The sequence below is a fragment of the Anser anser genome (genome assembly GCF_964211835.1).
Source record: "Anser anser genome assembly, chromosome: Z".
Classification (NCBI taxonomy): Eukaryota; Metazoa; Chordata; class Aves; order Anseriformes; family Anatidae; genus Anser; species Anser anser.
In genome coordinates this window covers 80,472,881-80,498,166 of record NC_139723.1, presented here as the reverse complement: position 1 = coordinate 80,498,166, position 25,286 = coordinate 80,472,881, and the positions used below count along the sequence as shown (strand labels likewise).

The 25,286-nt window shown below is 43.9% G+C and overlaps 1 protein-coding gene and 1 long non-coding RNA gene across 18 annotated transcripts in view; one reads left to right on the top strand and one right to left on the bottom strand.

The window, feature by feature from the left end:
* Nucleotides 1-25,286, top strand: part of CELF4 (CUGBP Elav-like family member 4) — a 703,073-nt gene that overhangs the window by 15,341 nt on the left and 662,446 nt on the right. The window lies entirely within an intron of this gene.
* Nucleotides 627-24,254, bottom strand: LOC310889801. 4 transcript variants are annotated; one of them, XR_014576799.1, is made up of 4 exons: nucleotides 23,131-24,254; nucleotides 20,464-22,587; nucleotides 18,531-18,621; nucleotides 627-14,968 (listed from the first exon to the last, which is right to left on the bottom strand). It is a non-coding gene; the product is annotated as an uncharacterized lncRNA (long non-coding RNA). The 4 variants fall into 4 exon arrangements; XR_014576800.1 differs by having other exon boundaries at nucleotides 20,464-23,453; nucleotides 23,635-24,254; XR_014576797.1 differs by having other exon boundaries at nucleotides 18,531-18,966; nucleotides 20,464-24,254.

The following is a 25,286-nucleotide window of genomic DNA, read 5'->3' as shown; positions in this document are numbered from 1 at the left end:
CCAATAAAAGATACTACCTCTCCTGGCAAGCCTTGTCTCATTTGAGGTGTAAAGCATGTACGCTGATTAGTTAGTCCTGTTCTGTGTTGGTGTGGAGGGGTTTGACATTTCCTCACCTAGAAGGACAGGGTAAGAGCAGCCCGGGCTGGTGTCCCCTTCATCCCCTCCATGCCTTGCGACTGTGGCCATCTCGTGGGTGTTCGGAGGCACGGAGAAACTCCGGCAGCCCCTGTTTTCTGATCCTGGAGATGTCCTTTCTTTTTTGCTGTTCTGCTCCCTTGCGAAGTGCCGCGTGCCCTCTCTTCACCCCTGCTACTGTGATTTATTTAAAAAATTGCTGTGTGTGTGTGTGCGAGTGCGTGTGTGGGCAACCACACAAACATCCCCAAGCTGCCGAGCAAGCTGATGAGCATTTTCTAATGTATTTAGTGAGTAATAATGCAAACCACAGGCAAAAAGTGCAGCAAGGAGTGCAGGTAAAATATTTAAGCCGGGAAAGTCTTGGGAAAGAAAGGATTTTTCCTTCAGCTACTAATAAATCGCAGTCCCCTGCATGGCTGGGGAAGTATTTTGGTAGTGTTTTTGGTTTTGTTTGATTTTATTATACTATTTTATTATACTAAAAATCCCGAGCTGAAAATCCTGAGCAGCTGAAAAGAATCCCGAAGCAGGTAGCAGGTTTTCAGACACGGCAGAACCCTACTGGTATGCGCAAGGCAGCAGTAGTTAGAAGACGGCTATTACTTATGCTTGGCTTTACTACCAGAGAAAGCATCAGATCATCTATTCAGATCAGGATAGTCAGCTGTGCCAAAGGTTTAATCAAATATTAAACATGGTCAGTAAACTTAAACCAACGCTGGATGTGCAGCAGGTCTCCTCCTTTTCGAGCAAGCGCTCGAAGAGGATAAAGTTTTCTCCCTTCTCCGACCGGGTTTCGGTGAGGCAGGGGGCCCTGTGTCAGGCAAGGATGCACGCAGGTAGGTGTGTGGGGAAATACATGGGCACGGGGGCTACATGTGCACCCCTCTCCCTGTCACATAGAGGCAGTGCTGTTCTTCCCCATAGGTTCACATTTCTCTTTACAGTCCTTGTATGATCCCCGTCGTCCATCCCGTATGCTTCCCCTATCTGTCCCTCTCCAAACACCACACTTTCTCTCCATGGCTCCCTCTCATCATCTCTCTGTTTATCAGAGCTAGACAGGTGTGTGTGTGTGCATTTGCAACCCCTTGCAGGTACATACATGCACATATCTGGCTTCTCATTGATAAAAAATACACATACAAATCCCCTTCTTCCTCCTTCCTATGTGCGCTCGGGCTGTATTTACACCCTCCAGCCCTTATTTATTCTGACCGGGGACACTCAGAGGTAGAACATTTTGCAGGGGGTTATGGTTTACGATGTTACCTCTCCCTTCTATTATTCATTCTCTCTGATTTTTATCTAATCTCTCTCTGATTGTCCTGGTGCAGTTTAAGAGACAAAGTGAATTTTTATTACATCATCAATATAATCTCCAGCTAATCAGCATCTGGGTGCATTACCGTGCCCCCTTTGGCTTTTCATACACGTTCATAAATAATAAGAATAATAATCAGGGCCTTTTTGTGCACGCGTGTGTGTTTGCTTGTGTATGTTGGTATCAGGCGGGGAGTCACAGCTGCACTTTTTCATTTCAGCCAGCTTGTTTTAGCAACATTGGACCGGGCTTTGTGCAGATTGTCTTGACTATTGCCCAGATTAATTTCCCGGTGCCTAACGCTTAAATCGTGGAAACAAATAAAGCGGATGAATCCGTCCACATCTTCTCGCAGCAATTGAACTTTGCTGTTAACTTGGACACACATTTTCGTCGTGTTACAGGCACCATGCCCGGTGCCAGTGGCGTGTGGAGTAGTTAACACATCCCCCGGATGGATGTTTAACCTCTAATTTTTTCATGTGTACTCGCTCCTCTTACTTGGGTAGGAGGATAGTACATCATGTGTCTTTGAATGGCAAGCTCAGAGACCAGATTTTTGGCTTTTGACTGTTGATATTTTTCCACAGCTTGCTGTGTAGCACTCAGCCTGCCACTTGGGTCCGCAAATTTTGCAGAGTTTAGCTCTTCTGTGTTTTTTCTCCTCCTTTTCCAGCTCTGGAAAAACAATAATACTTCCTCATAAAGTAAGACTTGTGCAATACTTTGAAATTCTCATCCTTTGTATAGATGTCTTGTGTATTTTAAACAGAATCTGTCTGCTTTCTGTTTAAAATACCCCGATTTGGCGAGGCTAGGCAATGACAGTGCCTCTTTGTCAGGCCAGCAGATACGAGTCTGGCTTCCCTGTGGCTTAGGGTGAGATCCACATCTGATACAAAAACCATAACCCTCGTGTCCGAGCCCATAGTGCCAGGATTTGTCCTTTGCGAACTGCCCGAGACTGATCACGAACCCTGTGCCAGAGTTCAATCAGATATGACAAAGTCTTCAATAAAAAGGCACACGCGCTCATGGGCAAATTTTAGAGCGATGCAGCCAGCCCCTTGGGAAGGGCCTGAACCTGTAGTATGGTACAGAACCGTCCGTCCTGCAAAGTGTGTGCTTAATTCATATTGTGGAAAGCCTCCCAGAAAGCAATAGGTTCTTAAAGTTGAGCAGGTGCTTAAATGCTTTGCTGGATCCGTGGAAATCTGCAGTTCAGAGGAAATAATTAAGCGTAGGGGTGTTACAGAAGCCAAGTGAAAAGCATAATTCTGTGGCTCAGAAATAACACTCCTTCAGAGCTGGGGCAGAACGTGGACATCATGAAAGAAACACCACGTACCTTGAACACCTTGAAGCGTGCATGAGGCTAAGACCCTTCCAATAATTTAAAATATTTCCTTCCTGATTTTTTTTTTTTTTTAGGGAGAGATTCTGATTAGGGTTGGCCTGGGAATAGGATTTGCTCTCAGCTAAGAGAAACAGAATATTTTCAGGTATCATCTTCACTTTTCTATTTTTCTTTTATACCAAACTCTTTTCCCCCGGCCCCTCCAGCTCCACTGCCTGTTCTGACAAACAGCTCATTTATCAGATGAGAAAAAAGGAAGAGAGAAACAGGAATATTTTTTTGTTTCTTATGTTTTGCATGATATCATCCCCATCTCTGCTTAGTACCTCCGTAAACAGGAGCTCTGATCTGAAATCTGTCACAGCTTACGGCACTCAGGACACAGCCATATCAGGTCCTGAGCCTCTGAGAACCCTGTAAGAAAGCGAGAAAAGTTTTACACTCCAGACAGCTAATGCTGATGTGTACCATTTCTTCATTTCCCTGTATCCATTTCTGTTTTGCATTTTAATTTTGGAGGTTTATTTGCATGTGCATCACTAGGCTTCTTTTCATTGCTTTGCTGTTTATCAAAGCCCTCTCTCCCCTCATCGCTGGTTGGGCTTCCCCAGTCTGGTGGCTGAATCCCCCGGGCAGGTAGGAAACCAGCATCGGTCCTGGCTAAAAATGTACGTTGAAGGATGAAGAGCATCCCCCGTTTGTAACTGGAAGGCATGAAAAAGAACACATCACTTATCTGAATTTGCTGTTCATCCAAGCACTGTTTATGGAGATTTACAGCACCTTGCCTTTGCAAAGAGCTCTATTGCATGGTGACTGCTGGAGGATTTGAGGTGGTGGTATTAGCTGCAGTATTAAAAATGCATCGGAAGGCACGGGGTGGGAGATTAGTTGGATAGAAAGACCCATGAATTAAGGGTTAATTACATTCAAAGAGGCCATCATACGGAGCAGAAGAGGCAATAGGTTTCTTTTCTTCAAAATTTACTAAATATCTGGAAACACGGTTTAATGAATTTTAATGGGATCTTTCTGAATCCTATGCATATTACATCTGCTGACTGTAGGAAGTCAAAGTATTGTTGAAAGGGAGGGTATTGCCCTACTTAGGTTTCGCAGTTCAGTATTTAAAAAAAATATTCTGCAACAAGCACTTCATTCAATATATATTTTTCTCCTTATTTAATTCCCCCCATTGCAAAGCAGAAAAGACTTTCAGGATCTGTGAGCCCTCAATACCATAGATTATTCTACTGTTATGTAACATGTGCTTTACATTTATTGAGCCATCTTGTGCCATCAAGATAAAGGAGCCCTGAGTATTTTTCCCAGCTCAGGAGCCACCTATGAGGACATGGGGATGGATTCTGCTCTCGGTTATACCCATAGAGATCTAGAGGTAGAGACTTCTGTGAATTTCTTCCAGGATTACTGTGATTTAAACAAGATCAGGATTTGCCCCACTCTAGTAGGAGGAAGAAAAGAGGGAAGGAGTTGGAGTTCTCTCTTTTCCCATGCAACATGCATGGACTGGGATGGGGTCGGATGCCACACAACCTATTTTTGGTGCAGGCTCCAGCAGGGGCAGCAGCAAGGCCAATCTATTTGACTCCAATGCAACACAAAGAAGGTATCTGCATGTCAGAGAGAGTGGGTCAGAAACCTCGACTGTAACATCCACATCGTGCTGAGCTGCAGTGAGCCAGCATCTTCTTCCACCTTGAAGTCAGAGGGAAACAGAGGCAGGAAGGTTATGCAGGGCATTGTGAGTCTGGCTCAGAGCAGTAGTGTCTGGCTCCTGGCTGTATTTTTATGTTTCCCTTCGCTATGCTGAGGTTGCCCATTGCCTTGGTAACTCAATTTTTTCCCATCTCTCATTCTCAAAATGCTGGGCACCCTCTCAGACAGCTGATGGTGTAAGTCTGCCCTAGTTTTCATTAACCTGGGACCCAATCCTCCTTCAGGGAGCAGGGAGAGATGCTGAGACCCTCTCAAAAGGTGCTTTGAGGTTCCTTGGAAGTCAGCGGGAACTGGCAGAGCTTAAGGCTTTGCAGCACTGTGCTTCGGTCTGTCGAAGGAGAAAAGCTGAACTGTTTCATGTGCACCAGCATGACCAAGGCGACAAAACTTCTCAGGCATTGTAATACCTGTACAACAGTGGTTATACTGACGTATAAACACTCACGCACATGCAAATAGCAGAAGGAAGGCAAAAGCGTGCTGGCATCAGGCACTGTTACACCGGCACGGCTGCTCTCGCCTGGCTGGTGTGTGCGGGATGATATTTTCCACACCAAGGCAGTGTTACACCAGCTTGGGGCTGCACATACAGAGGGGATCCCGGGGCAGGAGCCAGAGCTTGCTAAGAGCAGAGCCAGCCCCAGGCCTGGGTCTGGAGCCAGACTTCCCAGACCAGCAGCAGGAGGACTTTGCGTCCAGACCTGCGTAAAGCAGAAGGGCAGGTACTGAAATGCACTTCTGCAGGGCTCCCCAGCACGGAGGTGTTGTTGCCTTGTCTCCCCATCCCTTCCTCATCTATTTCAGATCTTTTCCTGCTTCCGAGCAGACAATGGGGTGCCTGCTTGAATGGCACAGATAAGTTAGCCATGCAGCTCGGAGCACCAGCCCTAAGCCACCTAGCCTCCCTTTGATCTGAAATCAAAACAAAAGACGTTGGCATCAAAACGAGCCTTTGCCAGGTAACAGTCACTTCATGCACGTTGCCTTAATTCGGCTGTGAGGAGCTCTTGTCTCTTTGTATCGTGCCCAGATCTGCACTCATCTTAATACTTTATCAATGTGCCAGCAGGCTGCTTCTGCCGTGGGTACAGCTGTGCAGAAGCCGTCAGCGTTTTTAAGTAAAGCGTTAAACAATACTTCAGGTGGCAGCAAATGGTTATTTCCTCGCCCCCCCCTCCAATTCCTCCCTCTTCCCCTCCTTCACCAAGCCCAGATGCTGAAGCCCTTATTTTTATGTCAGCTTCGTGCTCACATTACACAACCCAAATGTTTTTTTTTCTTTTTTTTTTGTTTTTTTTCCCTGATTCGTTCTCCTTGGAAGGGGTGGAGAGGCACAGAACTCAGGTGTGCTGCTGGGGTTTGCCCAGACAAGCTGCCCACCTTGCTTGTGTCCTGCCACGAGGACAGCCTGTGATTCCTAGCCCTACACAGGCATTCAATGCTCCATCACGGGGCTGTTGAGAGCTGGGAGTTAGGAGAGCTGCTTTTTTTTTTTTTTTTCCTAGCTCAGCTGCTGGTTTACTCCGCAGACGCTGAGCAAGTCATTTCTAGAGAAAAATTAAAGCTGGCTGTCACTTTTTTTAGTGCCTGCTTAGTTTTTATGTTCCTTGTGTACGTGATTTGGGGGTAGGGGTCCCCATTGCGATTAGTATTTCAAGCTGGACACTGTAAATTAGGGATTAACTTTAAAAATGCAGATATTTAACATGTCATTGTGGTCCTTATCCTTGCTCTACAAAATGGGATGAACAGTCTTTCTCCATGAAGAACTTTGAGGTCTTCCAGAAAGTTAACAGAGTGACATTAACTGGAAGCATGAAGGGTCAGATCTTGCTGGACTCACACACACCGCGTTAACAGATATTTCCTAACAGGCAGAGCTTTGCCAGATTCTTGCTCAAGGGAACCCAGCCTGTTTTGTTGAATAATAATCAACTCACCCTAGTTTTGTTGTTTTTTTCCCCCCTTCTTTTTCCTCGCATCCAGTGCAGGATAGTTACCAGAGGCACCAGTACCTGAGAACAAAATTTGCTCCTTGGACGTCTCCTCCATCCCTGACCCTCTCCAAATAAATCAGCTCGGATCTGATATAGGAAGGACCAAGGTCAGCCTGGCTTGACTCTCGCTGTCTCTTCCACACGTCAGATACAATGCTGCCACGTTGTGGCTCCTTCTTATCTGTTCTGCCGCACGCACTTGCCTGGCACTCGGATCCTGCGAGCGAGCATCCTGGTTTTCCCTCCAGGGAGGGTACATGGCTCCACGCCACACCGTCGGGGATGCCACCCAGCCCGGCTTGCCTTCACACCAGGCAGACCCCAGAAGAGACCCCTTTGCCACAAATTGTCACAAATTACAAATCGCTTGCCCACTCCTGTAGTTTGTTTTGCCTGGCTGCTGGTGCTTTGCACAAAGATGTTCCAAGCTGGAAGGGAGGGTGTAGGGATGCCAAACTTCAGTTCTCTGATAGGCTTTACCTGCTTGATATTTTCTACCCCTGTTCAGATCCATATAGAGGTAGCTGATCCTTCTGGCTCAAGGAAAACGTACTCATGGAAATATGGTCACGATCATGCTGCTCTTTTCCTCAAACCGGCTTCTCTTTATTGGCTGTCAAGTTCTCAATTCTCTTTATTTTTTCTCTCATTGCTTTTTTCTTTATTTCCTTTTCTCCTTTGGGAAAAAGAAAAATACACACACAAAAACACAGCAGGGCAGGAAATTAAACCTTTCCACAAAGACGCATTGGTAAGATGTTGGCTTTTCACTCATTTATTTTGCACTGATTATTTTTTATAAGGGAAAAAGGAAGGAGTGGGAGAGAGGGATGTGACAGACAGGGCAGCTGAGCAGAGGGAAGAAGGTCCCGTAATTTATTTGGAGAGTTCAGTCACTGGTTGTTGCTGGTTTTTCTCCACACACATGAGAAAACTAGAAGAGCTTTAAACCCATCAGCAACACTCACATGAATTAAACGCCAGGTGGAACCGCTCCCATTTTCCTGGATATGAGAAGGATAATGGCCTCCTCCTGGCATTGTTCTCCCCATTTCGTCCTGGTTAAACGAGTGTTAGGTGTACTGCAATGCCACGAAGCATCCAAAGGCTCCTTTTAATTCAGGAAATGAATTAATTGCTTCATAGTGAACGGTTGTTTTAAAGGAAGGCCGTAACATCCTCTCCAAACCCTTCTGCTTTTTTAGGATGCTATGAACCATTACAGCCAGGAAGCACTGGATGTCTCTGTGGTTCCCCGCTCCTCCTCGCTCCCCAGACAGCAAGGTCTGCCTCCCTGCAGTGAATCCACAGGCAGGATCCAGCCCTTGGGGTTATTGAAACCCAAAGAGCAGGAGGGCAATGTGACAAGTTTGGGCACGGGTGCTTTAGGAAAAATGTGTGAATATCAAGGATAGTCTCCATTTGGGGGGGAAATGTGCTTCAGACAAGAAGAATCCAGTGCTCACCATGACAGTGTCTCAGCCTGGCACAGGTTTCAAGCTTGGCTGAGGCTGGTTGTTCAAGTGTGCTAGCATCCAGCTCTGTCAGGGGCCCTGCAAGCCCCAGCTGATGGCTGCAGGGGGAGGAATTTCCCCACATCTCCTGTGCAGGGGCGGTTAGGCCAGAAGAGTGGGGAAAGCTCTCCATTCTTTCTCCTTCTCTCCCTGGTGACAACTCACAATGGACACAACTGCAGTCCTCCTGTAGACACTGCCAGTCACCCAGTGGTGTATCCAGTAAAAAATTTAAACCATTCAGAAAGGCCCCTGACCCATTCGTGCCCTCTAAATTTGGTTCTCTGGAGCATCATGGTTTTATGTGTTCCTATTCGCTTAAAATCCCATGGAGGACCTCACATTGCCTGCTCTCACCAAGGGAGAGGGACAACCACAGAGTGAAGAGTGCTCTCATTAGAAGAACAAACATAATGAGGAGGAGGAGACAGAAAACAATGATTTAGAAATCAGAGGGGTAGAAATGAGACTCCCGTCCCCAGAGAGCTGGTTAAAGCTGGGTTGGTCTGGTTGAAATAAGGGGACTGTGGGTCTGCCCAAGGCAGCATTTACTGGCATGCTTTGCTGTGTCAACACCTAGGTGCCTACTTAGGTTCCTTTTGCTCTGGACAAGGTTCTGTGACTCAGTTTCCTGAACTGCAAAGTAGCAAGATGAAAATCCCATGTCTGGACAGAAGGGATGCAAAGCCTAATTCACACATGTAAAGTACTTGGGATGTTTTGAGGGAAGGTTGCTAGAAGGGCTGAATAATTTAATAGGACACAGGAGATCAATGCGTAGCCAAAGACATGAGTATTCAAACCTAGACTGTAACGTTAAGGTTCTTAGATTATTTTGTTGCAGTTTAGCTTTCAAAGCTTTCTATTCTTTATTTATTTATCAGCAACCGTTATCACATTTTTGTTGTATTCTTCCAGCAACAGCTGAGATCAGGACCCCGCTGTGCTAGGGGCTGTGCAGACACATACAGACCCACCATATTCCAAGTGGGCAGAAACAAGCACTCATCCAGTAGGAGAAAAGAAGTACCAGGTCATGATCTAATAGGTTTGGTTCCTAACCCCAAGATGCACTGAGATTAAGACTCAGATCCTTAAAGGCACTTAGAGCCCAACTGGCATTGAAATCAATGGGTGTTAGATACCTAAATAGCTTTATGGATCTGAGCATAAGTGACTTATCCAAGGGCAGAGAGGCAATCTACAGCTGGGTTGGGAATTAAACACAGATTATACAAGTCCCAGTCTGATTTCCTAATCACAAAATCATCTTCCGTCTCCATATTTCACACAATAAATCCCTGGCATTCACATCACGACATGGAGACATCATGCCCATCCTATAAAATTGCTTCAAACCCACAGCATCAAAAATGGGCTTCCTCAAACGAAGCCCAGTTGCAGACACAATCATACACTTTACCTAGGGTTGGGGTTGGCTCCTGCTCTCCCTTACACCACGGGAGCTGCATGGCCTTCGGAGGAGCCTCCCAACATTTACATCCAGGTGACAGAGAGCAGAATCCCACCCCAGTGCTACAAGTTCAAACATTTTTCACCCAGCTCTAGGGAGGGGATAGATTAGACAAACTGAACTTTCTGAAAAGATCAATATGGAACATCTCTTTCAATTACTCTCCAAGGCACTGAGCCTGTGAAGTCGGTTATGGTGCATTTATAAATCTTTCCAGGAGGGGCTGTCTGACATCCTCTTCTTCCACCTTTACTCCTCAGAAGCAATCCCGTATTGCATTGGATGGGCTGGCAGGGCAGCGCTACTCACACAGTTATTGGGGCAGAACCAGACCCAAGTCCCCAAATCAAGACAGATGGGGACCTTTTTGATCTCCCTTCCCCAAATGCTCCCACTCGCATAATCACAGATTCAGCTACCAAAAAACAGGAGGGGGCTGACACAAGCCTGGTGAAAGCCTCCATAAAGTCACCAGGGCCAGGAGGAATTTCAGAAGCCAAACATGTATGTTACACCCTCCAAAACAACCACAGCTCTGCAGATAAGTTTAGACGCAGTTATATAGGGGAAGAGGGTGGGGGAGCCCTTATGCCAAGACAGCTTCTTCAATTCGTGGAACAGGTTTAAATCCTACCCAAAAAAACATACGCTGAGGATGTTGATTTAAGTCCAGTCATCTCCTACAAGCCTGCTGTCTCCTCACTGGTGCTGCGGGGTTGAAGTGAGGATTTGGAGCATGCAGGGAGAGTTTGCTAGCAGAGCATGAGTCACTGCACTGGAGCTGTGGTCTTCTGTGCATTTGCCTGCCAGGACAACAAGAAACCTGTCAGGTAGGGGAGCAGCAGGGTCATCCAAGGTGTAATCCATGCCCCTCATTCCCTCTTCAAACACCCTGGCTTCAGATCAAGTCATCTAAAGTTTTATTTTGTTTTCTCTCTTGGTGTCTGGCCAAGACCTTCTCTATAGGGTTTAGCTGCAGGTAACAGGCTCGGGCAGCAGAGGCGGTGAGGCTTTAACATACATTAGCTGTTCAGACTTTGCTACTGGTAGGCTGCAGGATTAACTCACACTAACTCCCATCCCCAAGCTGTGCCAAGGAGCAGGGTAAAGGCAGCACTGCTGGGGGAGCTGCTGCTTCTCTGCCAGCCTGGTTCCTCCTCACTGGGTACAGTGGGACGGCCGTGAGGGTGCACTCACCTGGGGCAATCCTGCAGCTCCTACAAAGGAGAAGGAAACTCTGCACGATGGTGTAAAGTGAGCAGATAGAGGCAGGTCAGGGCGGCCTGCTCGCTGCATTGAATGCCCCCTCCTGCACTGTGCGGCGTGGCCTCGGCTGAGAGCTACAGCTGTCCCCCATGTCACCTCTGCTGAGGCCAGGAGCCCCCCTGTGCTGGGTGCTGCACAGATGGGGACAAAAGGACACCTCCTGCCTGGAGGCACTGGGATGCTGAGCAGGGGACGAGAGACAGCAGATGGATACCGGCAGACGGGGGAAGTGTGAGGAGATGCTGAGACGTCACTTGGCGACGTGGCTGGCAGCCATCTCAGCGGCCCCACTGCTCCAGGTGCCCGGGCAAGAGCCAGCGGCGAGGAGGGGCTTGGGGGCAGATCTGGGTCTCGGCTAATTAACCTGGCAAAGGTAACGGCCACCTTGTCACAGCCAGGTCCTTTAGTGCCCTTCCAGCTCTTCTTCACACCAGCCTGAGTGCTCTCCCTCATTCCTTTGCTTCGAGATGAGCAAACCCACAGCAGGCAGAGGGATGAAGCTCAACTTTTTATCCACTGAGGATTTTCTTTCCCCTGTTACAACAGCCAGAAGGGCCATTTTAGGCACTGGTGTAAAGTCCCTACTCTAGCAAGCCTTGAAGACCCCCATACTGCCACTGGGTAGAAACAACCAGCAGGGAAGGCACTTGCAGAGCAACTGCTGATAGTGGCAAGTAAAACCACACATAACCCGGTCCTATTGCCATGCTGCAACGAGGTCGGAAAGGATCTGGCATCCCCAGTGACAGCAATCGGTGTGCCAGCCTTATTTTAACCCAGTTGATGCTGTTAATGAGGGGATGCATAGGCGCTGACAAGTATTAGCATGCAGTGACTGCGTAAGGATTGAATCCTTCCGAGTGAAATTCCTAGTGTGAGACAGCCTTGGTATATGTTATGAAGAATTAATATTTATAGGCAGCCTTAACAGGGAATTTCTATACAGAGGCACATTTGCATTTCTGGAAAAGAACTTTTTAAGAACTTTTTTTTTCCTTCTCCCTAAGTAGAAATAACTTGTTGATATACAGCATGTAATATGAAAGGGTGATTACCATCACATTTACAGATATTTGAGCAAAGTGCGCATAACAGATGTATTTTTACATTGTAGTGGTTACATTATCTAGAAAAAAACAGAGACATGCACATGACTACATTAAAGATTTAGGGCTCTATCCTGCACCATTTAAGTCAATGAGAGTTTGTCACTGATTTTAATGGAAGCTAGATAGGGGCTTATATGCCAATCTAATGCAGCTGCTAAAGAATAAATATCGACACAAATGGGTCAATATATTGGTGTCTTTTAAGTGCTAAAACTGTACTTTGCAATACCTATTACAATTTTTTGCATGCTCATTGCAACTGCAGTGCAGCCACCCTGCTGCTGAGGAAAAGGCTGTGGCGGGTGTCAGCATTCACAGTGTAGCAGTGACACCTTCAGGTCGCAGCCAACAGCAGTCCCCTCTGTGCAAGGTGCTGCACAAATATGCATGGGGGAAGAAGATCTGAGGAGGTGACCAAGGACATGGGGCACACCAGTGCCAGAGATGGCAGCGAAACCCAGGGGCTGCAGCGCCAGTGAGAAACCAGGACTACGGCTGTGCAAGCAGCTAGTTGCTGAAGTCTGAATTGGGAGGTTTGGTTGCTTTGTGTTTTGCTTTGTTTGGTTTTCCCAATAGACCAAAAAAAAAAAAAAAAAGAGTTTAGGCTGAAGAATTAATTATATTTTCTAGGTAAAAAATATATATATATATTTCAAGGTATTTTGCACCAAGCACTGGCTATTAAAAAAAAAAAAAAAATCCCACTAATAAACTTTTTTTTTTCTTTTTAGATAGTCAATGCTTGGGCTTTTTTTTTTTTTTTTTTTTTTCCCTCTTTAAAACAACTTGCCAAATTCCTCCAAGTCTGTGAACAGCTTTTCTTCCTGCTAAGCTATTTTTCCTGTACAAATATCAGCTGACAAAAAAGCCGTGCAAATCTAGTCATCAAGCTAACGGCCTGCCTTCAGTCTCCCAAAATGAAGCAAAAATGTAGACAAAACAAAAAAAAAAGAAGTTAAGAAAGAGCTAAAGAAGCCAGGAAAAAAATGAAAGAAAAAAAAAAAAAGAAAGGAAGAGAGAGAGTTCTCTTAAAGTTGCAGCCTGGAGTACTGGGATATTACTCCAGGAAGCACAAGAACCACTAGAAACAGCCACCTCCATATGAACAGAGAGAGTGCTGTGCTCTGCCTCCATCTAATACATGAGATTTATAAGTGTTTCAGCTCCCCAGAGGCACTCAGGCATATTGCTATATATAGGACTGTTCCCAGATTACAGAATGCCTTCCCTTGACTGTGGCATTATCAGACTATGGGGATTTTCTTCTTCTTCTTTTTTTTTTTTTCCACAAACCAGCTCACCCCAAGCTGTTTCCCTTTGTTCGCTCTGCCGCCATTGTTAATCATTGCATGGAAACAGGTTCAATGTCCAGCTCAAAAGCAGTCCTTGGCAAATACAGATAAACATCTCCTCCCGGGAAGTGACAATATTTGTGCAACATGTAATGCTGACAACAGATTTCCAACTCTTGTTTTCCAAAAGAGTTAGCTGGGAAATCGGTCACATCAGATGCCTCGCGTCGAGCTGTGCCTCCGGTGGGACTGGGGCTGGGCTGCAGCAGCAGGGCGGAGGAGACTGAGCTGGGAGCTGCTGGAGGTCCCCGCGGGTGGCCCACAGCTCCATGCCCGGTCCATGCAGGCCATGAGTGTGCCACAACTCCCAGTTCAGGCTGTTCAGCTTGAGAAGTACCTGATTTAATCTGAAATGTTCACCGGGACAGCATCCATCAGCCCTGCAGGAAGAGCAAACGGGGGAACCAGGCACAGCCCGCCATTGCTCCCGTAAACGACACGTTCCTATTCCTCCTGGGGCAGGCAGGGACAGATACTGTAAGGGTGACAAGTCCCCCACTGTGAGGACCTAGGTCCTCCCCCATTGACCCATTGGGAAATGAGGCTCTTTGCCCTCCTTCAGCCCTAAAGCAGGCAGTGAGTTCATGCAGTTCCGCTTCCATATCGTGGACCCCTCCTCCATTTCTTACATTTTTCTTGTGCTTTTCTTCCCTGTCATTATTTTTGTCCAATAGCTATTTGTTCAGTAATCTCCCCCAAGAGATTAGCACACTAATAGGCAGTCAACAAAACAAGAAAGAAAGAAAGACACAGTACTTAAAGGATGAATACTTGGGAGAGAGCATCAGTCTTTTGATGTCCTGATTCCAGTCAGGTTTATTTGCTATATATATGTCTATAATAACTATATATCTTGGTACAGCTGTCCTACTGCTCAGGAGGAGATTTCTGACTGCTTTGTAACCCTCACACCTCCCCTCTGCTTCTGGAGGGTAGGAAAGCAGCAGCACCCCCCTTACCCAAAGGCAAGCTCCTTTTTCAGCAGGTGCTTTGGCTCCACTTTCCCTCAAACAAATTCTTCTTTCAAACTGGCAGTGAAGACTTACTTAGGACTGCATTATGGGCTCATGCAAACACCCTTTTTTTTCCTTCCCTGAAAATTGATACCACACACTTGGGCGATTTTATTTTTTTTAACAGATTGGTAGGCATTCTTTTCATTTCCCCCTTGTGACTTCATACAGAACACTTTTTCAGACAAATCTTTTTGCACCCCTCCAAAACAGTCAATGAAACCAATCACGTGCATACAATTAAGCACAAAGGAAAAAAAAAAAAAAGCCACAACAGCCTAACAATTTCATCTAAAAAATCCTTCAGATTGTTAATATTCAAAAGAAACAAATCCTTTTGAACAGAATTTCAAAAAGTCATGCATGCCTCAAACAGTCATTTTAAATACCCACAAATCTGGGAACATATGGAAGCTAATAATTTTAAAATGATAATAATATCGTGCGTTCTGCCCCCCATTAGGGCCTGATCCTGCACAGCTGAAGCCAGTAGAAGCTTTATGATTGACTTTGTTGAGCATATGATGAAGTCCTTAACTGGGTGCAGCCTCACTCAAGTCAAATAGATTGCATGTGTATAGATCGGAGCAGAATTTGCCCACGCATTCCTAATGATTTGTAGCACAAAAACCATCTAGCAGACTCCAACGTCCCGAATCCATAGAGGGAAATTAGGTGAACCTGTATGTGTGGAGGGAAAATACTGGTGAGAGGATTAACACGAGCAAACTCCAAATCTTCACAGTATCGTAGGTATCTTAGGTATCTTCTATGCTAGGACTCCTACTAAGAAGATCAAGGTGGCATAGTTGCATCCTGTGATTCTCAGTGTACACAGAAGAGGGAGTTGCTATTAGAGCTTGGAAGACAATGAACTTGTTACTTTTGATTTCAAGGATAACAGGAAGTTCGAGTTTACAGGTTGATAGTGCTTTATTATTGGTTCTGATGCATTCAGAAAAATGGAAAAAACTTTCCAAAGTTGTGAAATTGAATGAAAAATCTTGAGACAAAAGACATTCAAGCGTTTTATCTCAAAACAGTACATTTTGAGATCTCTAATTTTTGTTGTTTCAAAATATTTAACTGAGAAAATCTGAATCTTAAAGATTTAAACACTGGCTGAAAGATGTACAAATTATATATATATATACACATATATATATGTAAAGATTCTCATACTCTCACACACCTTGGGTGTGGTTGTGAGGAAGTACAGCAAAACTCACGAAGCTTGTAGGAACTGAAGGAGATATCAATACCACCAAAAAAAAAAAAAGTCAAATCAAATTGGTTATACAAGTATGCACGTGGTGCTTGTAGCTATTTTGAGGGTCAGGTCTCAAAGTTATCCTGTAAGTTTTGCTTTACTTGCTATTCATTGCAAATCACCCTCTCCTGTAGTCCAGTGAACACAAGTTTCAGCTTTAAAAACAAAGCTTTTACCTTCTGGACTTGCAGAGAAAAATTGCAAACATGAAAGATATAAAGAGAATACAAAGAGGAAAAAAAAATGTTTCTTTCTCAATAGCTTAAGTACAGCCATACTGATTTGGAGGTATGGAGTACCCAAAGCCATTCCACACCCAACAGTGGCCTCGAGAAAATGCCTAGAGAGCAGTGAGAACAGGGCAAGAATATCCAATACTTTTCTCAAACATTTTCCCAGCCTCTCACCATTTTCAATGCAAGGGATTTTCTAAGTCTGATGTGATTTAGTTTGTCATGTAATGAAGAGTAATGAGCAATTTTATCAGGATTGTGATCTGATCCACAGTTCTTGAAAACTTAGGACTATATATGCACTGTATGTCCCACCAAAGTCCACGCATCTGGTCAACAGTGGAGAAAAGTAATTTGGAGGGAACAGTAAAGCCTTGAGTCTTTTGTAGGCAAACAAGGAAATACCAGTCCAAAGTCCTAGCTGGAGCATACAAGGTTTGAATATGTCTTTCAGACTGACCGGAAGGTTATATACCTTTTGTGAAAGAAAAAGAACTATCACAACTCTTTCGGAGAAACAGTACCTCTGGAACCACATGAAACACCCTCAATAAAAGCTGAATCTGTGTAAAATTCAACCCCATTTAGCATTTCACTCCAAGATTCAGGCTCAGCCAGATTAGATTTAAAGTCCATCCAACCTTTTAGATGAGTCTGGAATTTGAGAGAAACAGGGCAGACTTTTGCAACATTATCCCGTGGCTGGAACACTGGCGGGTCTTTCTCTTGGAACCAGCTATCAGTGCTCAACACAAAACTTGGCCAAGTGTGATTGGAGAGAACAGAAAGAGACTTCTTCTGTTCATATCTTTACAGTGCTTCTACAAAGTTTTCCAAATGAAAGGCTACGGTTTTAAAAGCAGTGACCAAACTAACTAGCACTGCTGTAACAAGGTCAATACACCATCAAGCACCCTACAAGCAAAGGTCCCTTTCTATTATTACCTTCCACACACTGTTTGCTTAAAAGTTGAATTCCCACTTTGTGCCTGTGAACAATGCAATAACGTCCTCTTGCTATTTGTGTTTTCTGGCCCAGGCCAACATCAAAGGCAGCAGTACGAAATTAAGGAGTGCTTTGGATTTATATTCAAACCACTCTGTATTCCAAACCCGAGCCCCTGCCTCCCCTCATCCCAGGTAGACATTTGCATCCCTTAAATGATCTTGTTTATTCTATGAGTTGGAATATAGTTATCTGAATATTAATTATGGTTTTAGTGAAGTTCATCGGTTGAGTGCAGGAATTGAGAATTCTTCCTTCAGTCGCAGCCACCTGCTTAGATTTCTGTGTTTATCTGCTTCACTGAGTTTAAATCAGTTTCTGTAAGTGAAAGTCTGTTGCTTTGAGCAGATGTTAATGCTCAGAAATAGTGTACAGTCTGCCATTAGCATATGTAGCATAATGCTAATAAATAGAGGCATGTACCACCCTTGAAGGTGATTCTGATTTCGATGGAAGACCTCACCCCTCAGACATCTTCCCCTGGACCCCATTTCTGCCAGCCCCCTTTCCTTAGGAAAGCCTCTGGCTGATACAGCTGTTATAAGTGAGGGACCTTCCTCCCACCCCCGGAAAGACCTTAGCAAATGGTCCATTCTGTTTATGCTACATTTGGATGATTAATGATATTGTATATTGTAACTAAATTGTACTGCTATTATCATCAGGTCACTGCTGACAACTAGATATATCATCTCTGGGGTTCATATACAGATAACAATTTTAACTATGTGGATAAGTAAAGGCTTGATGGTGTCCTAATGCTAATGTAAATATTACTGCATATTGGAAGTCGGTAATGCACTGTATATAAGGATTGCATTACACAACAGCAGCCATTGGGCAACTGAAGCTGGTACAACTGCTGCAACAGTGGTTTTCCTGCTTTATCTTCCTTGTTAATTTTTTCCCCTCCCTAAGGATTTGTAATAATCCATCTGTAAAACACAACAACCATTTAGACTCTAAGGGACCCAGCCGCTTTCAAACAAAACTGTAATCAAACTGATTTGGGATGTCTTGAGTGTTGGGAGTGGGGAGTTCAGTTGCCTCCCCACTCTCCCAGCTCCCTGCTGAATGCAGTGCTATGAGCTGCAGCACTAAAGCAATCCCCAGAAGAAAAGTTGCTGTTACACTATGGCCAGTTTAGTCAAGAGCAGGAGGGCTGGAAATCTGAAAAAGCCAGGTCGTGAACATGTCTTTGTGTTTTGTCTCAAGCGCAGATCCGTGCTCCAAACCCTGGCAGCAGCAGGTAACCATTTGAGGGAGAAATCATATTGAATCAAGATGAAAAATTTGAGGGAGAACGGACTTATTGCAGAAACATATCATTACAGCTCCTGGCTAAAGTCGAGAGTATATTGAAAAGGGTTGGAGAAGCAAGAATTCAAATTGAGCATAGCTTCTGCCTCTTTTACTAGTCATCCATCAATAACTGGCACATGTCATGTAAGTGCTCAGACTAGAAATTAATTGTTCTTGCTAATATTGAGGAATCTTATTGCAGTTACTCTTATCTTCATAAATCCCAATATGTACCAGAAGCAAAGAATGCGGAAGTCATTGCAATGATACCAGCAGAAAACTGGAGCATGATAAGATAAGCATGATAAGGCTTTACAGGCCTTGCATTTCCATGAGTCTAATTCCCATTTCATAGGGAGGAAAACATAGCGATCCGCAGTCAAAAAGAGAAGACAATAGCTGGATCAGAGCCCCCAACTGATTTATACTCACAATTTCCTTCTGAGATAGCAGCAGCGGAAGTGAAAAGCAAAGTCTACCAATAATTCTGTTCTCCCACCAGCATGAGAAGGGGGAGATTTTCCTAAAACCAAGAAATTATCAGAGTCAGATTTCATTGGACACTGATTATTTTTAAGTGATTTGAGCTCCCCATTTCAGGTAGTGCTGTGTCCCATTTTCCACAGAAGAAGGTACAGAAAAGGAGAAAGTTTTTGCACAGAAATACAGGTATAAGTACAAGCTCCCAGCTCAGCAATTACAGCACAACATGTCTGCTAATTAAACAAGTTTTTTGTAAAAAAGAAAACAAACAAACAAAACAACAAAACAATAAGAAAAAGCAAGGCATTGACAATTTATCTTCTTAGCTAATTTCTGGCTGCTGGATCCACTCTCTTCTTGGTAGGTTTTTACATACACTTAGAGTCTGAAAGAAAACAAAATAAAAAAAATCCACAAGCAGATCCTAAAGTAGCCAGGGCTCTGACATATAAACTGGGAGGGGGAAGCAAATGGATTCTCGTGAAATTAGCTAATCGTCACTGACCACTGGTCATTTCCCTCAACAGCCTGCACCTCCTGGATGAGGGATTCATCACCAAGACACCATGTGGGTTTCTGAGCAGGAGCACCCAATGTCTGTGGGTCTCAGAACAAAAAAGCAAATTGCTCCCTCTGTTCCAATCATACAATTTCTGTAAAAAATCAGCCCATTCAACAATTTAAGAGGTATAATAGGGACTGAGCTGTATCAATTCATTTTTATTCTGCTGATGTTCCCTTGCCCACTGTTTGCACTTATTGATCTGCAACCAAGGGAGAAGGCCAGAAACAGGGAAGAATAAAGGTAAGCCCAAAAAGTGCTGCTGTTCTAGAGCAACATAAAACAACTTGAAGCTGGAGGGCAGAGGAGGGACAAGGAAGCAGAGCACCAAGAGAAAAGGAGAAGAGAGAAAGGAAGAGCAAATGAGAGACAGAGCAAACAAGATTAAGTTTCGTCTGACTTATTGGATGTACACTAGGAAAGCAAAAGGCAGGGAGAGGAAGGACAGAGGGAGAGAACATGAACTGCAGCAAGTTCTGTCCTGAGGCTCCATGCAATGGTTTTGTCAGAGACTCTCTGAGGCTGGTGTCACTTCATATGATGTGTAGCTTTAATGAAAGAAGGAGGCGGGGCAGAAGCAAAGGGAAAAAAAACACAAGAGCGACTGAGACTCTCTGTCTCTTCCTCAGTCTCCGTTTGCAGAGACCTATTGGCCATAACTCTTGCAGGGCAAATAACAAGCCTTCCCCATCCAAATGTAAGCACATTGGCACTTAATCCTATTTTATAAAGGTTATAGTTTTACATAAATCACTCGCTCTAAATGCACTTTAGTCATCCTCCTTGTGTTAAGTTTCGCTTTAAGCCTAACTAGGCAAGGAGGATTTCTCCCACTGGCCCTCTGGACATGACGCCACCAAGATTGAACTATGCTCTCCATTTTTAATATCCCTGGAGGGATTCGTCTATAATGATGTCAGGGGCTAAGCATATTCCCTTGCCAGGGCGGGTGAATTAAATCTGTCCTTCCCCTGTCTCACTCAGGTCCAACAGAGCTAAAAACAAGTTGTTCGGAGAGCAGAGAAAACTGGTGATGCTTTACTTTTGATGTCTCGCTCTCCATACGGATTCCCTAATGTCTACTAAAGGGTGAGCTTAGTAGCCTTTTCTTCAGTGATTTCACTATCAGTCATTCCTTTAATGAAGTTTATAATAGTCTCTGAGACCTCTCCTCTCTGTCATATTGTGCTGAATTTGCCAGGGACTTTCAGGGTTATACAGAAAGGACAGACTGACAGACAGTACCACCCCTAGATAGACAGACAGCACAGTTGCTTGAAAAAGTCATTTTGTGAAGAAATCAGCTTTCAAGGTACTCACTGGCGTAATTGCTGCAAGGCATCTTTTGCCCGTTTTCATGCAGACAAATCCCTGATGAGGAAGGCGCGCGCTAGCTCCTGTATGTTTTCTTAATGAGTTCAGTGCTTGTTCCTAGCAGGGTTTGTGAGGAGTTGAATCGACAGGCACCCAGAGAACTTCAGGAGGCTGGACCGAGTTAAACACAATGATTTCAGAAGTACACTGCACTGGCTCCCACCTTTGCTTCCTTAGCAGGTCCTTCAGAACAGACCATCCTGCTGCAGACACTGAAGATTAACGTGGTAATTTGGAGTTCGAGGAAAAAATTTTAAACGATGATCATGAGCAAGTGAAGGAAATAAAAGCAGAGATTCTCTATGCAGGGGGTAATAATGAAATGTTCATACACTCAGGAGAACATAGGCCATAGGGTGTTTTTTTGTTGTTCCTGTAGATAAAAACCCATGCTGGTCTCTGCAAGATCACACATAACCTGATCTGACCACCAGCCCAGCAGTTCCCAAAGAAAGCAAGACCACGACTCTTGCTGTGTCAAACTGTATTTGAAACAGGGTAAGTTGAAACCCTCTAAGAGCACAGAAAAGACCATGCTACAGACAATTCCTACCCATGCGTGGATTGATCTACAAAGGGGACTGAGCTGGCCCTCAGATATGCAGTATGGACAACCAGGGCCTAGTAGAAAGCAAGGCTGGTTACACTAGCTTGTAGCTGGCATCACCCAAGAGACCCAGGCTGGCTCCTTTCTGAGTCACTGGTGCTCTTGGCATGAAGGGCCCCACTAAGAGGATTCCTCCAGCAAGTGCTATCCAACACAGCTGAACATACTGGAAAACACAGAAAACTTGAAAAGATTTTTGAACAGCAGAACTCAAGTTCTTTCAGGTAATATGGCTGAGTTATCACTGTGGTGTCTCTTTAGGGCATTTTTAATTTAAATGTCTTCTCTACCCAAACACTCATTTTCATAAAATTTGAACAGTTCAGTCACTTAGATTTTTGACCTAGTCAGATTGTCTGAAAATGGATAATAAAATCAGAAATTATTGAAGGGAAGGAAAGAAGGGATGGAGAGAGAGGCACTGACACCACCATCACATTGGCCTTGTATTCTTAGTGCTAAGTTAACCTTTTTTCCATGGAGAGAAGGTGAGTAACACCAGCCTACAGCCAGGTTGCCCTATTCAAGCTGTCTTGATCCAACTCCACAGAAGAAGGATTTCTGGTAGTCTGAAGAGATACAAAGCACACTGAACTTCCTGCAAGGAATCCATTTTTTTTTTTTTTTTTTATTTTTTTAAAGTTTTGCAGTAGCACGAAGTTAATCTAGTCTTTGGGTTTAAGGTATGATTGGTGAAGTCCGGGTGCAAACCAGTGCCTCTGTCTAGCATTAGAGGAAATGCTGAGATGCAACAGGAAAGCAGGTCTTTTATTCTTTCTGGACTTTCAGCAGGTAGGAAACACCATGTCACTTCCAGTCAAAGGATGCAGAACCAAAAGTCATTGAAGTAAGACATCCCTGCAAAAAGATGATGCTCCACCAAAAGCAGTGTCGGTATAACTTCGCACACCAACTCTGATTGTAAGTCCAAATTCCAGATACAAGGAAACCTCCACATCACCAACATGTACCTAATCCTAAATGAAGCTAAGAGCATAGCGGAGATAGTCTCCTGCTGCCATAAGAGTGAACTTCTCTGTAAAGAGGAATTGCACACCTATGCACTCATTAAGCCCTCTACATCACCCTCAAATTAAATAGCTTTATAAACCTAAACAGAGAAGAGTGAATTTTACCCACAAATAAATAAATAAACAAGCAAACAAAAACACAAAGGTAAATCCTACTTGCCAGTCAGTGACGATTCATGCATTTGCAAATTAATGGGAAGTTCAAAGCTCCCTAGTTCTGTCACCAGTTTTGCACAGCTGGGAGAAACTCCATTTCCTTGCAATAGTAATGATATTCTACTACAAGAGTAAGAATAAATTTGTTTTCTCTCAGACAACCAGTAGAAATAATTCATAAGTTTGCTTTATGTGATACGGTTGTGCTTAGAAAGCTCAGCTGTAATCAGTGCCCCCCAGTGCAAGGTGCTGTTCATGCTCCAAGAAAAATTCCAGCTGAAAGAAACAGAAGTCACACACTCAAGGCCATATAGTAACTCAGCAGCCAAGGGAAAAAAAATGAATTTAAAGCTTTTTGACCACCAGCCCAGTGTTCCTTGTGCTGCACCATGCATGGTGCCATCAGCAAGAGCAGCAAGAATATTATATACTTATACAATTGACATCAACATCACACAAAAGCACCTCATAACCTATATTCTTGTCTTCCCCCAAGAAATTAGAAACTACTACTGTTCTTAACTGCATGAAATATAGGCAAAAGTCGGTGCTACAGCCACTAAATGAATAAATAAATGGATAGATAAAAAGCACCATAATTTGTGGTGCTTATGTCCCAACCTCAAATGCCCTACTCAGTTTCTACTCAACCCCAAAAGCACCTATTCCATCAGCAGAAATACTCCTCTAACAAATCCGTACTTTGGAGCAGGGCCCAGATCTGAGGTCTCCTCTGAGTCGCATAAATGCCCTTACCAGAACATTGTTCTCTCAGACTCTTCCTAGCCCAGAATTAAGACACGAGAAGCAGCAAAATACCTTCATCCTTTGATAATGCAGTGTCCAGAGCACCATCTTGATTCTTTTTGGTGCACATAAGTTTCGGGAGGAACAGTAGTAGTTAATACATCAAATCACTGCCACATACTTGGTGGGTTATTTGCTCACCTGTCCTGACCCAGAGTCACCACCATCACCCCTTAGCTATGCTCAGCACACCCCTGTCAGCTTCCCACCCTACACAGCACCTGGCACCCCCAAAACTACCCTCTTTCCAGACACATACATGAAACAAATGTTCACCTGAAACATGTAGGGCTTTAGGGGTTTTTTGAGGATTTTCTGCTGAGACCTTTGTGGTACTAATGAAAAAAAAAAACAAACAAACAAACAAAAAAAAAAACAGGCTAGGTCATGGAAACACAAAGATTGTAGTTTCTCCAACAGTTAACAGAAAACATGGCTTTCTTGGAGAGAAAACTAGGCAGGGGTCAAGGAAAAAGAACCAAGGTGCTTTTTTCTAAAACATTGATTTGAACCTGCCTTCTACTTAAAGCAGAAAGGAAAGACAACAAGTCCTAAAAAGGAACCAGCAAAAAACACACTCATCTTCCTAAAGTTTACAGTTTTATGGTAAATGTGATCTGCTCATATTGAAGTCCTACCACTGAACCAGCCTAGGAGAACTTTTCTTCTCAGTGCTAAAACAGCACAGACACCCTCCCCGGGGACCTAAAAATAAATAAATAAATAAATAAATAAATTAGTTTTATGCAGTCACAAAATAGACACCAGGCCTGGAAGATACTGGCCCCATAGCATCATGGTTCTTCATGTCCACATTCCTTAACTCTGAACACCTGCATAGGCCCCTCCAATCAGATGTCTCTTCCAGGCCAGGTGTATGAAAAACTTAGAGTCAGCCCCATAGCTTTTATTTTAATTTCCTGGTAACCTCTTCACACTTCTGGGAAGGTAGCAGTTGGGCAATTGTCTTTGCTACAAAAGGGATTTCTAATGTTACTTCTAAGAAACAACAAGTTATTTCCTGAAAATTGTTCTTGTCCCTATTAGGATTACCTAAAGAAAGACAGCTGCACAAGGTGGAGACAAAAGGGGGTTCTTGCAGATAGATGGGAGAGTTGTTGCACCTGTTTTGCACAAAAAATGAAGGCTGACCTTGCCAGGTTTGCAAAGCTCTGCTCCTGCCCCTGATGGCTCTTCAGGCTGAAGTGGTTCCACCTGGGGACAGGAGCTCACTGGGAGATCAGGCTTGGTTTCCAGATGGTGTAAATTGCTTTACCGGAGTCAATAAAGCTAGTCCCTTACAGCTGAGAGGTTGTTGTGGGGGCATTTTTTTTTTTTTCCTCTTTTTTCTTCTTCTATTCAACCCCCCTCCCCGCCCCCCCCCCCCCAGCACCCTTTTTCCCTTCCCCACCTCCTTGAACTATGCAAAAAAAAAAAGTTTGCGCAAAAAAGTTTATCTCCAGATTTTATATGTGAAGGGATGACCTGTGCATTTTGATGATTTTATAGAGCTACATCTCTAAAGCTCCTTAGGTGATAAACCTGTTACTGAAATCTCTTTGGAGGTAAATACCTGGCTCTGATTGTTGGACTTGGCTTTCAGTTGCAAAGTGAGTACTTTGTTTCTTCATTTATGAATATAAGCTTGTATCCTAAGTGCACCTAGATTTGTAGTTTCCTAACTTTTTTCTTTTAGGAAGAATGGGGCTTTTGGAAGAATAGGGTCTTCCATTGGAAAGCTAGACCTATTGGATGGTAACTTTTTTAACTGTTAAAAGTATGCATAAGCTTTGAAATTCAGTTTAGACAGAAGCAATCAAGATATCAAAAGATTTTGTGAGTGGAAAAGTCACTGCTCTTTCACTAATAGTAGTGTTTAAAAAGCCTGTTTCCTAAAGCAGCCTCTATCTATGTCTCATCCATTAAATTTCTATCAGAAGTTAACAGAATTTTAGACCATATCAATGAAACAAATGAAATAACTTCTGCTTATAAGCTTGATAGATTTGCTTGTTCTTTAGGTCTTTCTGACTTTGCTAGTACTGCTGTTTCTACTTGAATTTCATTGAGAGGGGGAAAATTTTTGTTTGTTTGTTTTTTAAGGAAAGACTGCATTAAAAAAATCTCACTCCCACCCTTTGTTTTATTAGAAAAAAATAGAAATCGTA